The sequence below is a fragment of the Chlorocebus sabaeus genome, chromosome 15, assembly GCF_047675955.1.
Source record: "Chlorocebus sabaeus isolate Y175 chromosome 15, mChlSab1.0.hap1, whole genome shotgun sequence".
In the NCBI taxonomy this organism is placed as follows: domain Eukaryota; kingdom Metazoa; phylum Chordata; class Mammalia; order Primates; family Cercopithecidae; genus Chlorocebus; species Chlorocebus sabaeus.
In genome coordinates this window covers 10,000,923-10,010,987 of record NC_132918.1, presented here as the reverse complement: position 1 = coordinate 10,010,987, position 10,065 = coordinate 10,000,923, and positions in this window count along the sequence as shown.

Genomic DNA, 10,065 nt, shown 5'->3' with positions numbered 1-10,065 from the left:
TGTGGGAGGGATCGCATTAGGAGAAATATCTAATGTTAATGATGAGTTGATGGGTGCAGCAAACCAAGATGGTACATGTATACCTATGTATCAAACCTGCACGTTGTGTACATGTACCCTAGAACTTGAAGTATAATAAAAAAAAAAAAAAAGAGTGTGGGTGGAAGTAATATTCCATCCCTTTTTTTTATACTTGTCAAAAAAGAACGAGTAATTTCTGCATGTATGGATTCTGCTACATATATATTTTGACTAATAAGCCCCTGAAAAAAAAAGCAAAAAAATAAAGAGGAAATTTTACAATTATTAGATGGCATATGGGTTCCAGAAAAGGTGGCTGTCATTCATTGAAAGGGTCAACAAATTGGGAAAAGCTATGAGGCACAGGGCAATAGAAAGGCAGGCCTAGAGGCTCAGCGGGCAGCAATGAGCAAGGCTTTACCTGAAGAAAGAACTTTAGCAATGCCTCTCCGTATGGAGCTCCCTTTGCCAGAGTTACCCAATTACTATTCAAGTGAAAAAGCTTGGTTTGGTCAGGAAACGGGGAAATACATTAAAGGTGGATGGTGGCTGTTCTCTGACGGAAGGCTAGCCATCCCAGAGACAATAGCCCCAAGGTTTGTGATGCAGATCCATCCAGGAATACACATTGGAAGGACAGCCCTAGAGACATTGATAGGTCGGACACTTCTATGTGCCATGGCTTTATGCCATCACCTGTGCTGTTTGCAAACAACGTCTGTCCTGTGCCTGGAATAATCCAAAACAAGGATCTACTCGACCCCCAGGAATTCAGGAAATAGGAGCTGTGCCTTGTGAGAACCTCCTTGTAAACTTTACTGAGTTGTCTCAAGCAGGAGGTTACCGGTATATGCTAGTGTTTGTTCGCACCTTCTCAGGGTGGGTGGAGGCCTTTCCCACCAGGACTGAAAAGGCATGAGAGGTGACAAAGATGCTACTAAAAGACATCATACCAAGGTTTGGATTGCCTTTAACCCTAGGATCAGACAAGGGTCCTGCATTTGTGGCAGAAGTAGTACAATAGCTGACTCAACATTTATTTATTTATTTATTTATTTATTTATTTATTTATTACTATTTTTTGAGACGGAGTCTCACTCTGTTGCCCAGGCTGGAGTACAGTGGCACCATCTCGGCTCACCTCAAGCTCTGCCTCCCGATTCACGCCATTCTCCTGCTTCAACCTTCCTAGTGGCTGGGACTACAGGCGCCCGCCACCACTCCCAGCTAATTTTTTGTGTTTTTTTGCAGAGACGGGGTTTCACACCATGTCAGCCAGGATGGTCTTGATCTCCTGACTTTGTGATCTGCCCGCCTCAGCCTCCCAAAGTGCTAGGATTACACGTGTGACCCACCGTGCCCGGCCTCAACTTTTAAAGATCAAATGGAAACTGCACACAGCCTGCCGACCAGAGTTCAGGGAAGGTGGATGGGATCAGGTCTTGCCCATGGTCCTCCTCCAGGTGAGGTATACATCTACAAAACAAACTGGGTATTCGCCCTATGAAATATTGCTCGGAAGACCACCCCAATCATTAATCAAATTAGAGGGAATTTAGAGGAGTTAGGAGAGCTAACCCTTATAAAATAGATGCAGGCTTTGGGAGTGGCAATGCAGGAGGTGCAAGGCTGGGTAAGGGAAAGGATACCTACAAGTCTAACAGACCCAGTGTATCCACATAAGCCAGGGGACTCTGTCTGGGTTAAAAGGTAGAATCCAACAACTCTAGGGCCCTTATGGGATGGGCCCCATATTGTGATCATGTCTACTCCCGCTGCTGTTAAAGTTGCAGGTGTCACACCTTAGATTCACCATAGCCGGCTGAAACCAGTAGCAACAGTGACTCCTGACGACAACCAGTGGATTAGCCAACAAGTTCCAGATCGTCCCACCTGAATAGTCCTACAGCGAAACCCAACAACCAGTAAGAAGGACAACTGCCCTGCTCTGACCACATTGGAAGCTGATCAGTCTATGCATGGCTGAAGCTTGAGGATCCTGCAAGCTCTGCTCTAGTCACATCCTGGAAGCTGACTAGTCTACGCACTGCCAAAGCTAAGAGGACCATCTCTGGATAAGTAAATGTGGATACAATTCATAAGTCTAGTTATAATTCTGTCCATACGAATTGTTCTGTTGTTACGTTATTACTGCAAAAGCAACAAATGTCTATGCCCAGAGGAAGGTTTGCCATGCCCATGAGTAGTGTAAGCATGTTTCTATTACATACACTAATGTTCTTACCATTTCTGCCTATACTAAAAGGGGAGAAATCTCTAGAAGGATGCCCATAGTGTGTACACACTACCTGCGTAAGGAATACCACAGTTAAAACTCTACTGTACCATTCCTACTATGAATGTACAGGAACCAAGTTAGGAACCCGCTGATACAACCAGACCACCTATTCAGTCTGTGACCCAGATAATAATCAGCTATATGTATGTTATGACCCTAAGCTCTTACTCTATGAATTCTGGTTTGAAATACATATTAAATCAGAGGGGAAAAAAGGAGAGCTTATAGCTCCAACCAAAGAAGCCCCTCCCACCTATAAAGGGCCTATTTTCTTGTACTTTGATGCCTGCCATGCCACGTATGTTCATAATCCTAAAAAACTAGAAGCAGTCTGCAATAGCTTGACACGAGAGGCTTAGCAGCGACAGTCCTAAACATCCATACGGAGAGCCACAAATTGGATGCCCAAACTGTAACATCCAGTGGTCTAAGCTAACACAGCTTGAACACTTACATTCAGGAAGAACTGCTCTGCTAAGTAGTATGTCAACCAAACCAAATTCTAAGACAAGGACATGCAATCCTTTAAATTTTACTATCTTAAAGCCAGAGCCACATTTTTGGTCTACAGGACAGACAGCACTACTACGAGTTGATAGACAAGGGGCAGGACTTGGAGTTCCACTACTAATTGTCAAAAAGACTAGAAGGACTCAAATGCATCCAACCCCGCAATTCCGGGTCCATAAGTCATTCTATAAGCATTTTGATCAGCCAGTGCCCGAGCTTTCCCCATCAATCAAAAACTGATTTGCTCAAGTAGCTGAAAACATAGCTGGCAGCTTAGAAATTTCCTCATGCTGTGTATGTGGAAGAACAAATATGGGGGGACCAGTGGCCATGGGAGGCAAAGGAATTAATGCCACAAGATAACTTCACTTTGCCTAACCCTGCCAGTGAACCAACAGCCTCAGCCAGTGCTTGGTTGTTATAAACCTCCATAATTGGAAAGTACTGTATTGCCTGATGGGAAAAGGCTTTCACAGAGGCAGCAGGAGAAACAACTTGCCTAGGGCAACAGAATTATGAGACTAAAAACAAAACTCAATGGAGAAACACTCAGAACGACTCCTACTTACAGATCCAAACCCTTTTTCTCAGTTCTCTACTCTAAGCCACACTTGGCATCAGCTAGAGGCTCCAAATGCTTGGAAGGCACCCTCTGGCCTATATTGGATCTGCGGAGCATGAGCATATTGGCAACTGCTGGCTAAATGGACGAGGCATGTGTGTTAGGAACAATCAAACCATCCTTCTTTCTAATTCCCCTAAAGCAAGGGGAACTCTTAGGATATCAAGTTTATGATGAAAATAAAAGAAGAACTAGAAGAAATACAATCACAAAAATAGACACAAATATCAAAAAGGATGTGGACATAGTGTGTCCGGAATTGGTTCCTTCTGGTGGGTTCTTGGTTTTGCTGACTTCAAGAATGAAGTTGCGGACCCTCACGGTGAGTGTTACAGTTTTTTTTTTTTTTTTTTTTTTTTTGAGACAGATTCTCGCTCTGTTGCCCAGGCTGGAGTGTGCAGTGGTGCAATCTTGGCTCACTGCAAGCTCCACCTCCCAGATTCATGTCATTCTCCCGCCTCAGACTCCAGATAAGCTGGGATTACAGGTGCCTGCCACCATGCCCGGCTAATTTTTTGTATTTTTAGTGGAGCGGAGGTTTCACCACATTAGCCAGGATGATCTCAATCTCCTGACCTCGTGATCTGCCTGCCTCGGCCTCCCAGAGTGCTGGGATTACAGGCGTGAGCCACCACGCCAGGCCTACAATTCTTAAAGATGGTGTGTTTGGAGTTTGTTCCTTCAAATGTTCAGAGGTGTCCGGAGTTTCTTCCTTCTGGTGGGTTCGTGGTCTCACTGACTTCAGGAGTGAAGCCGCAGACCTTCCCGGTGAGTGTTACAGCTCATAAAGGTGGCACATCTGGAGCTGTTAGTTCCTCTTGGTGGGTTTATAGTCTGGCTGGCTTCAGGAGTGAAGCTGCAGACCTTCATGGTGAGTGCTACAGTTCATAAAAGTAGTGCAGACCCAACGAGTGAGCAGCGGTAAGATTTATTGCAAAGAGCAAAAGAACAAAACTTCCATAGCATGGAAGGGGACCAGAGTGGGTTGCCTCTGCTGGCTTGGGTGAGCAGCCTTTTTTCCCTTATTTGGCCCTCCCCACATCCTGCTGATTGGTCCATTTTACAGAGCCTTAATTGATCCGTTTTAAAGAGTGCTGATTGGTCTGTTTTACAGGATACTGATTGGTCTGTTTTTACAGAGTGCTGATTGGTGCATTTACAAACCTTTAACTAGACACACAGCACTGATTGGTGCATTTACAATCCTTTAACTAAACAGAAAAGTTCTCCAAGTCCCCTATCCGACTAGGTAGACATAGAGTGCTGATTGGTGCATTTACAAACCTTTAGCTAGGCAGAAAGGTTCTCCAAGTCCCTACCCGACCCAGGAAGTCCAGCTGGCTTCGCCTCTCAATAGGAGCCTGGAAAGATAATGAATGGCCTCCTGAAAGAATCATTAAATACTCTGGGCCAGCTACTGATTGCAGATGGGTCATGGGGGTACCACACCCCAACCTATATGCTCAACCGCATCATAAGGTTGCAGGCAGTCCTAGAATTTATAACCAGTGAAACATCAAGGGCACTAGATTTATTGGCAATACAAGCAACACAAATGAGAAATGCTATATATCAAAATAGACTGGCTTTAGATTACCTCTTAGCCTCAGAAGGAAGAGTACGTAGAAAATTTAACCAACTGTTGCCTAGAAATGATAATGACTGAGCTGTCATGGAAATCACACTAGAATGTGCAAGTTGGCCCATGTTCCAGTTCAGACTTGGTCCAGGTGGTCCCCAGATTCCTTGTTTGGAGGAAGGTTCTCAACCTTTGGAGTATTCAAAACCCTCATTTGTGGGTTCTTGCTTATTCTTGGCATCTGCCTCATCCTCCCTTGCCTTTTACCCCTGTTTATTAGAAGTGTTCAGTCAACTATAAAGGCAATAGTAACCCAACACACTACTGCGTAGTTGATGGCGTTAACCAAATATCAGCCACTGCCAGTAGAAGCAGAAGCTCAGCTCCATGAGAAGGTGGCAAATAGTGGTGCTTTCTATTAACACTTTTGTTTTAAAAAGCACCAAAGAGGGGAATGGAACAGGAATTAAAAGAAATTAAAGAGTGTGTAAGCAGAAACTCAGTTGTATGTAAGAAAACCCAATTCCCCCTGAGAAAGATAAAGACCTGGAGTCCTTTCAAAATTAACTGCCTGTTTTTCTGTGGCTAGTGAGCCTTATCTCTCCTCCCTTCCCAGGCATTGTGAAGACCCTGTTTCCCTAGCTGTGCAGCTGCAAGGTCACTAGACAGACTCAAGTCACAAAACATGTTTTTCCTTGAAAAGTAAGGAATGATGTAATGCATGTCTGCATGTCTCAATTGAATAACTGTCTTTTTTTCTTGCTTCTGTAATATGCTTCCCCTTGCACAGATCTCCCCCAACCCACGAAATGCTTAAAAGGTAACTTAACTCTTTGGTCAGGGCTCAGTCCTTTGGATGTTAATCTAACTGGGCTGGTGCACCTAAATAATAAATATCCTCCTGAACCCCATCAGTCTCTCTGATTCCTTAAAAATCCTGCAACAGTGTGAGGACAGCACCAACGGGATGGTGCTAAATGATTCATGAGATATTTGCCATCATGATCCAGTCACCTCCCACCAGGCCCCACCTCCAACGCTGAGAATCACATTTCAACCTGAGAGCTCAGGGGACAAATATCCAAACTCTGTCGTGTGGATAGTTTGCAGATATTTTCTCCCATTCTGTAGGTTGTCTCTTCACTTTTTTAATTGCTTCCTTTGCTCTACAGAAGCTTTTTTAGCTCAACATAATCCCATTTGCCTTTCTACGCTTTTGTTGCCTATGCTTTTGAGATCTTACCCAAAAATTCTTTGCCCAGACCAATGTCCTCTATCATTTCCCCAACGTTTTCTTTTAATAGTTTTATAGTTTCAGGTCTTACATTTAATCTTTAATCCATTTCAAGTTGATTTTTATATATAGTGAAAGATGGGGATCTAGTTTCATTCTTCTGCATATGGATATCCAGTTTTCCCAGCACAATTTGTTGAAGAGACTAGCAGCTATGTGGGATCTTTCGTAGTTCCATATACATGTTAGAATTTTTTTTTTTTCTATTTCTGTGAAGAATGTCATTGGTATTTTGATAAGGATTGCATTGAATCTGTAGATTCCTTTGGGTAGTATAGACATTTTAACAATCTTGATTATTCCAATCCACGAGTATGGGAGATCTACCTTTCCATTTTTTGGTGTCCTCTTCGATTTCTTTCATTAGTGTTGTATAGTGTTCCCTTTTGGAGCTCTTACACTTCTTTGGATAAATTCATTCCTAGGTTTATGTTGTTGTTAGTTTGTTTTGTTTTTTAGATTTCCCTATGCAATCTAATTACCACCTCATAATTCTGCCAAAGGATTTGGGAGAAGGACATATTGTCTCTAAAGCCCCTGCTTAAGCAAGTCAGTTTGTAAACGAGGGATAAGGAGAATTGAAGCAGATGGGTCTCGTACATGGTGATAGTAAACGATCCTAGATTTATATACTTTGATATATTCACCTTAAAAAATAGCCTACAGGATGTTTTTTGACAGTTGTAGGTTTTACTTTACTTTCTCTTTTCTACTATTATAAATACAAGAAAAGCTTAGAATAAAAAATATGGAAAGTATACAATAAATACTGATAATCCTAATGTTCATAAAGACATTTCAGAAATTTCCTCCCGGCTTTGTTTAACACAGCTGGGATCATGTATAAAAAATGGGATTGGCATTTTTGGCGGAGCGTGTGGCTCACCCCTGTAATCTCAGCACTTTGGGAGGATGAGGCAGGCGGATTGCTTGAGGTCAGGAGTTCAAGGCCAGCCTGGCCAACATGGTGAAACCCTGTCTCTACTAAATATACAAAAAATTAGCCAAGCCTAGTAGCATATGCCTGTAATTTCAGCTACTCAGGAGGCTGAGGCAAAAGAGTCGCTTGAACCTGGGAGGCAGAAGTTGCAGTAAGCTGAGATAATGCCATTGAACTGCAGCCTGAGTGACAGAGCGAGACTAAGACAAAAAAAAGAAAAAGTAAAATAAAATGGGACTGACTTTTTTTCCTTTTTTAAGTTGTAAAGTGTTTCTTGGGGGAAAAAAGTGTTAATTAAAGCTAATATATGTGTTTATATTGATTCTTATGCTAACGTTTTAAAAGTTCAATATTTAAACTTGTTCAATATTGGTTGAGGGAAAGAAGAAGGCACTTGTAGTAACCTATGGGATCCCAAGGTAGCCCAAGGGTTACTGGAATGACTGTGAGCTGTAACCCGAGGATGCATGTAAGGAAGGGAAGAATACTACATTCCAAATAGAGAAAATAAGAGGCAAGAGAAAATTGAAGTGAAAGCCAGTTAGAGAAGCCTGAAATATAGGGCATGAGTGGGGTGAGAGTGCAGATGAGATTATTTGCAGAATTGTAGCTCTCGGTGAAGATTTGGATCTCATCCTAAGGACCATGGGATGTCACTGAAGTGTTTTAAATGGGGAAATGACATGATTAGATTTGCTTTTTAAAGATCACGCTGGCTACACAGCAGAGAACAAATTAAAGATAGTGAGTGTAAATTATTCATTCTCAATGAAATCAATATTATACTTGAAGGGGACAAAAACTGGTTCTTGGGGGACAAAAAGCCCTTACTCTCTTATGAACAAAAGATAGATATACATACATGAGCAGATATATGGTACATTTGTGGTATTAAAATTTTATGGTGGGGGAAGGAACAATTTGGGGAAAAAAATCTAACATGCTCCATAGGGGGCGATAGTGGAAAAAATGGTTGAGAAAAACTGACACAAATGCAGGGAAAACCAGTTAGAAAGTTGTTCCCATCATCCAAGTGAGAGACGGTGATCACACGGCTAGGCCAGTAGCAATAGCAATGGATGAAAAAAACTGGACGATATTGAGGTGACAGAATTAACAAGACTTGGTGAATCAACTGAATGTTTTGGGAAGTGGAAAGAAGGAGTGAAGCATAAATCCTATTTCTGGATTAACCAATGGGGTATTGCTGCTGTTTGCTGAAATGGGGAGGACTGATAGGAGAAACGGGTTTGATACAGAAGACGAGTTCAATTTTGGACTTGATTTCGAGGTGCCTTCTGGGACAGAAGCCAGTTCAGACTGAGGAAGATGGGAAGTGATGGAAGGGAGGCAACTTCAAGAAATTTGGCAGTGGAGAGGGGAAAAGAGGTAGGTAGATTTAACAGCACATGGAGGAGCTAGTCAATGGACAGTTTGTGGGGAAAGGCTTCCATATATTAAATGCTGAGCAGAAGGGACAATAGAGAGGGAGAGGTTGAAGATAGAGATCAAAAAAGGAGTACTTGATGGGCTGAGATATCTGGTAAGGCAGGAGGAAAGGAGATCCTAGGGAGGTGAAAGGAAAGATTAGGCAGTAGGTTTGATGGTAGGAGGCTGGCATAGTTCATACCTGATAATTTCTCTTTTTTTTCTGGTGCAAAAGGAAAGGTCATCTGCTGAGATTGTAAGGGGAAGTGGGATTTTGAGAAAACTGAGAAAAGAAAGCGGTTGCAAAGAAGAGGAGAGCGAGCTAACATGGGGAAGGTGGTCTTTTAACTGAGCATCATCGAGAGCCCATTTGAGATTGGCGACCATTTATTCATCTTGGTACTACCTGTGAAGTTGGTGGCCTCTTTTGGCAGCACTTAGTAGCCTGAGTGCATGTGCAGGGAAGGTAGATGTTGGAGGATGAAAGTTGCTTGGACAGAAGCAATAGAAAGACCATGGGGAAAGGAAATTTATGGCATTAATAAGAGTGTCTGGCACGATGAACCAGGAAATAATCTGCTTGTGGGAGGAAGTGAAGTGGGAAGGTGTGATGTTTAGATTGAAGAACTGGTGTACTATGCAAAACTGAGCATGGAAGCTGGAAGGACTGGAAGTTGTCTTCAGAGTGGATTCTCGTTCCATTCTGCTTCTAATTAGCTCTTTATATCCTCGCTCATGTGGTATGGATCCTTGTTACTCAACTAAATTATATCGGCATCCTTCCTTCCAGTTTCCCCTTACTGCAAACCTTTCCCCACACTTACCCAAAGTGATCTTTCTAATTTTTAAATGTAATCACACCCTCTGATCTTTAATAGCCTTCAGGTAGTGGCCTGAAACACTGTCTAATATTTTTTTTTTGGGGGGGGGATAAGGGTCTCATTCTGTTACCCAGGCAGATTGCAGTGGTGTGATCCCGGCTCACCGTAACCTCTGCCTTCTGGGTTCAAGTGATTCTCCTGCCTCAGTCTCCTGAGTAGTTGGGACTACAGGTGCCTGCCACCATGCCTGGCTAATTTTTATATGTTTAGTAGAAATGAGGTTTCGTCATGTTGGCCAGGCTGGTCTTGAACTCTTAACCTCCAGTGATCCACCTGCCTCAGCCTCCCAAAGTGCTGGGATTACAAGTGTGAGCCACCGCGCCCAGCCGAACACTGTCTAATCTTACCCCCTACAACTTCTTACATCACTCTGGCCCATAAACTTACTAAGCAACTTGCTCTTCCCAGAATAAGCCACATTGTCACCTCTGCATCTCATCTGCCATTTGAATGACTGATCATATTCTTATTCTTCACATATCAGCTCAGAA